The sequence below is a fragment of the Rhinolophus hipposideros genome (assembly GCF_964194185.1).
Source record: "Rhinolophus hipposideros genome assembly, chromosome: 16".
Taxonomy (NCBI): Eukaryota; Metazoa; Chordata; class Mammalia; order Chiroptera; family Rhinolophidae; genus Rhinolophus; species Rhinolophus hipposideros.
The window spans coordinates 56486530-56492620 of record NC_138062.1 but is presented as its reverse complement, the minus strand read 5'-3'; positions in this window follow the sequence as shown (position 1 = coordinate 56492620).

Genomic DNA, 6091 nt, shown 5'->3' with positions numbered 1-6091 from the left:
TCTAGGAATCCTTTTTTGTTTGTTTGTTTGTTAGTCTATGTTTCTTAGTTTCGGGCGTACAAAACAAGATAATGGTTAGATATTTACATACCTCACAAAGTGGTAACCCCAACAAGTCTACTACCCATTTGATACCGTACATAGTTATTATAATACTATTGACTATATTCCCTATGCTGTAGTTTACATCCTGTGACTGTGTGTATGTGTGTGTGTATATATATATATATATATAATAGTTGAAATTCAGTATTATTTTATATTAGTCTCACGTGTGCAGTGCAGGGGTGAGGCATTTATACAATCTATGAAGTGATCTCCCCGATAAGCCCAGTCTGCATCTGACACCCTACATAGTCTTTCCTATATTATCGATTATATTCCTCATACTGTATTTCACATCCCCATGAAAATTTTGTGACTACCCATTTGTACTTTCCAATCCCTTCACCTTTCTCACCCATCCCCCAATCGCCCTCCCATCTAGCAACCATCAGTTTGTTCCCTGTATCTATGAGTCTATTTCTGTTTTGTTTGTTTGTTTATCTAGGAATCCTTTTTAATGAGAAGGGAAATGCTTGGACTTTCTTCTTCCAGATGTTGCCACCTTGCCTGACTAATTCAGCTCACAATCCCTCTCTGGCTTCTCTGTTGCATTTTATGCTTCTGAAGATCTTGCATCACTCAACATTTGCATAATTCAGTAATTCCCACATAAAGAGATATAAAAAGTGGATTGCATTCTTACAATGCAAAAACTCACCATCTCTGCTTAGCAGTGCATTGTCACGGGGAAGGAGCTTGTGGTCATGTCACCAGTGCTTTCCTGTTTTCTTTGCCTGATGACCTTTTTAAACCTACTCATATACCCAGGTTAAAAATAATTTTCTTTTCTTAGTGTCGTCTTGAACATGTCCTAATGTGAATGCTCCTAAAACAGCATGACATATCACAGTGGTGGTTTGGCCTTATTTGTTTTGTTTTACTCTTTCTAAATTCTTTTTCAAAGTGATTGGATTTCAGGTGTGTTTTTCAGCACTAGAATTCATAAATGCATGGATGGCTTGATTACCCACCAACACTTTAAAAACAATTTAAAATTATAACAACAGTAAATGTTAAAATGGCAACCAAGGGTCACCATAATTCATTTGAAGAGCTTTGGTATGTGATTGGGGTTGTGGACAAAGGATTGTGTCCTTTTTCTGCGTAACCAGCTCCAATGTCTCCTCCTCACAGTAGCAATATAACCAGAGTATACGATTCACTCCACCTGCTGGCTTTAAAATTGTGTGATTCCCTTTGAAAAGTTAAAATTTAGGGAGCATCACATGGCATTTTTATATCATGCAATTTCAAATTTACAGAAGTAAACTTGCATAAAACGGAGACTTTTTTAGGAGGACAACTTGGCACTAACTATACAAATTTACTATGTGCGTAACCCTTTTAGGTAAAAATCCCGTTGCTAGGAATGTATCCCAGGGATATTGTGATACGTCTAATTTATAAATGCATGGTGATCTGATGTATAAACTCAGGGTGATATGATGGATTGCATCCCCCTGGATTATTGGCTGTGATGGGTTGGACAGAGGAAAAGGAGCATTTTGTATGCAAACATGTGACCTTGAACCTGTAAATACATTTACAAGTTCATTAGGCTGCCATGCTCAGAGAAGACAAGCCCTCATGGCTTACTCCTGCCTGCCAGCAAACACTGGAAAACAACAGCATTAGTCTCCCTGAGTCTCTCCTGCATGTACTGGACCATTTCATGTATGCCGTGAGGTCACCGTGACTCCCTTCACTGCTTAGGGTAAAGAACATCCATGGGCAAAGCAGTTGGGACAGTGGCGAGAGACCAAAAAGGACTGACCGAATCCTGGGAATAAAGTAGCACAGAGCTTTTGTGAGCTCTCATTGTCGCTTAGTGGGTCAATTCACTGATTGTTTATTAACTGGCTGAATGAGAATAAATGTGTGTGGCAAGCAACCAGTGGCTCAGTTTTCTTGGTTGTGTCAACGTGCAGTAAAGAAGAAAACTAACTATTCAATGCAAACAGCTCCATGGTGATTCAGCACGGCTGTGAGAACCTGAGAACAGCACTGCTGAGGAACAGTTCCATAGTGTTCCAGCTGAATTGTGAAGCAACACAACAGTGAGGTAGTTTTTTACTCTGCACTGGTCTGCTCCACTCTGCTTCCTGCTCTGCTGGGGCTTCTTTGATGTTTCCAGCCAGGGAAACCCAACCTGCCGTCTTAGGGGAAAAGGGAAAGTGCACTGTCAGAGACAGAGGGGAGCTGACTTAGATAGCCAGAAGTCCCCGCCCCTGGTCCCTGATGGGTCCATCTTCATGCAAATGAGGACTCCAAATCCTTGCAGTTTGATTGGTCCAAAAAGCACTGTCATCATTAGTCAGAATGGAGCCCCTCTGATTGTTCAGTGACAATGCTGATGGGGATTTAGCTGCACAGCTCCTACTGGACAGGAAAAGTCTCAGCCCTATTATTGGTTGAAATACAACTCCAGGAAGTCCTTTATAAGGGCTGGCTCAGCGGGCAGGAACACAGTGTAGGCAGACAGTTCAGTGCAGGCTTCTCCCTGAAGCACAACTTGCATGAAAGTCACCTGTTTAGAAATGGCTGCTAGGCTTTTTTTCTTAATTTGATTCCAGTTAGTCACCAGGAGCCCTTCTGAATAGGTATTGTCTTTCTCGGGGGCCACACTTGCCTCTTCATATTGACATTTTGAACTGGTTCTTTGCTATCATCTAAGCCAAAAATCTAAAGAGCACGCTCACATACTAATAATTGGTGTCTAGTTTAAATAAAACAGATTCATTCACAAAAGTTCATTAGCATGTTGAAGCATCATTTTCCATTCCACTGTTTCTATTCCATTATTCATAATGGGAACAAGGTATCAATCCATCAGGACTGTTTCAGTGATTTATGATATACACATAGAATGTAATAAGTACTATGCAGTCAGCCTTTTAAAATGAGGCATATTTTATGGGCTGTTATGAAAAGACCTCCAAGATATATGTGTCGTGCAAAAAGCAGTGGGCAGTTCAGTGAGTATAGTATAATCTCTTTTCTGTTAAACAGGTTTGTAAGTACTGTGTTTCCCCGAAAATAAGACCTAATCGGAAAATAAGCCCTGATTTTTCAGGATGCTTGTAATATAAAATAAGCCCAACTGTATTTCCCCGCAAATAAGACTGGGTCTTATATTAATTTTTGCCCCAAAAGACACATTAGGGCTTATTTTATATCACGAACATCCTGGGAAATCATGCTAGGGCTTATTTTCCGGTTAGGTCTTATTTTGGGGGAAACACTGTAGACAAATGTTGCAGGGTCACATCCCCAGTAAAAGGATTGAGTGAATTCAAGAGAAATTATCTCTTTTCTCCAATAGATAAAATGACAGAAAATATATTCCAAATATATATTCAAAAGAAAACCCACGTTAAAAATCAAAAAACGAAAAACAAAATAAGCATCTCCTTGAACTGGAAATGGAAGTATGATGGCTGGGGGGTGGGGGGTGGGGTGGCTGAAACCACAGGGACAGGAAAAAGCAGCTGCCAGGAACTAGCTCCTGAAAGAAAAATGCAACCTTCCTGGGCAGTTGATAAATCTTTGTGTTTAAGTTCCCATAATGTGGCTGTTATTCTCCGGTCCGAGACAGTTGCAAAAAGACAATAAACAAGCCAAATATTCTCAGTGCTGCGGGTTGGCACTTCCCTATTCAGTACCTCCCCCCCACACCTCCACCTCAATATGAAAGCTGTCTGCGTTTTTTTTTCTGTCTCTCTCATCCGTTTGCATTCTTGAGGAATCAGCTTCTACCTCCTTCAGGAACCCTTTTCTTTTTAAAAATTCAATTTGTTGAGATAATACTAGTTGATAACATTATATAATTTTCAGGTGTTTAAGATTGGAATTGAACAACTGTGTACTCTATTGCATGCTCACGACCCAAAATCTAATTTCCTTCTGTTACCGTATATTTGATCCTTTTTACGCTCTTCATCCTCTCCCCACCACCTGCCCCTCTGGTAACCCCCTTTCTGTTGTCTGTATCCCTGAGTTTTGTTTTGTTTGTTCGTTCATTGCTTTTTGTTTTATATCCCACATATGAGTGAAATCATATAGTTCTTGTCCTTTTCCACCCAGGTTGTTGCAAATGGCACTATTTCATCTTTTCTATGGCTGAGTAGCATTGCATTCCATTGTATATATGTACCACATCTTCTTATCCAATCATCCATCAAGGACACTTAGGTTGTTTCCATGTCTTGGCTATTGTGACTAGTGCTGCAATTACCATATCTTTACAAATAAATGTTTTCAAAATTTTCAGCTAGATACCCAGAAGAGGGATTGCTGGGCCATGTGGTAGCTCTATTCTTAATTTTTTGAGGAACGTCCATACTGTTTTCCATAGGGGGTGCACCAGTTTATGTTCCCATCAGCAGCCGTGTATGAGGAAGACACCTTTTCTTGTTCCAATCCTCAATGAAATCCATCTCCTTTACTATATTACAGACTGTATGACACGAGTTACATTTCACAAATGATGTTGTTGTGTGTTTGTAAATTGTGCCTCCTGAATGATAAATTTCTCAAAGGTAAGAATGATAGAGGTGATACATGAAATGTTGTTGCCTCCATTTTTCAAGTTCTGCGCTACTGACATTTGGGGCTGGATGATTCTTGGTTGTGGGGGAGCTGTCCTGTGCTGTAGAATGCTGAGCAGCGTCCCTGGCCTCCGCCCACTAGATGCCAGTAACACCTTCCCACCAATCATGACAACCAAAACTGTCTCCAGACATTGCCACCTGGGAACCAAAATGCTCCAGTTGAGAATTACTAGTCTAGAAATTCATTCGTGGTTGACTCCCAAGTGGCAGTGATAACCACAGACTGATAGGGTGATTTAGAACAAAGTAACGGGGAAAACCAATAGCACTGCAATATGCAGTTGACAGGACCAGATCCAATTCCAATCAGGGCTGAAAATTTTGTAATAGTAACATAAGTTGTAATAGTAACATAAGTTGTAATAGTAACATAAGTTGCTAACATTTGACTTTGCCTTACAAAGACCTAGGCAGTGACTGAATTCTACCTTAAGTTTTCTCTGAACTGCTCTGGGACCAGGTATCCTAAAATGTCACTAGAGACAAAGAAACCCAACAGGGTGGGGGGAATTGTACTGTTATCAGCTGTTGACTGTTTAATAAAACATATTCTAAGCATTCTCCATCTTCTGTTCCTTTTATTACATTGTACCCAGCATTATGCATGGATCAATAGATGCTTAACAAATATTCATTAAATAAGTGGGTGAGGGGAGTTTATGTAAACTCATGGGTTTTATTTTACATCTAATTTGAACATAGACCTTCACGTGGTATGGGAAGTGAATAGGGGGTAAATTGGGGTGCTCCCAGATCCCTGAATTTGGGGACATGTTCCTTAAGAAGATGACTGGAAACCTGGGAGAGACCCCTGGCAATGAAGATTGCACAAGGAAGAGAGGCTAATTCTACAGGTCTGTGACCTCAATAAGCCCAGAAAAAAAGCAGGCCTCAAAGTAAAGTATTTCATGTATAACTGCAGTGAAGGATCCTTCCAGAAATAATGGTGGGCATCCAAAGCAACTCCTGAAGAAGTCCTTTGAGGTCACCCAGCTGTTCCAGGAACTGAATAATCCACCAGAATGTGGCCAGGCACGTTCTCTAGACTCAGAGGTGTTGGTGCATGTGGGCACACCTTCCGTGCTGTCTGCTCAGCCCTCCTCTGGGAGTGCCCACCCCTCTGTGGCAGAGACCGCTCACCAGAACCCACTTCTGCTTCTTCTACACAATATACACTATTGCCTAGAAGCCACAGTGAGGGCCGGCCTGGTGGCTCCAGTGGTTGGAGCACGGTGCTCCTAACTCCACCGTCACCAGTTGGATTCCCACAGTGAGCTGCGCCCTCTTCAGCTATGATTGTGAACAACAGCTGTCCCCTGGAGCTGGGCTGCTGTGAGCAGCCGGAGGTTGCCGCGGGCTGCTGTGGGCTACCTACC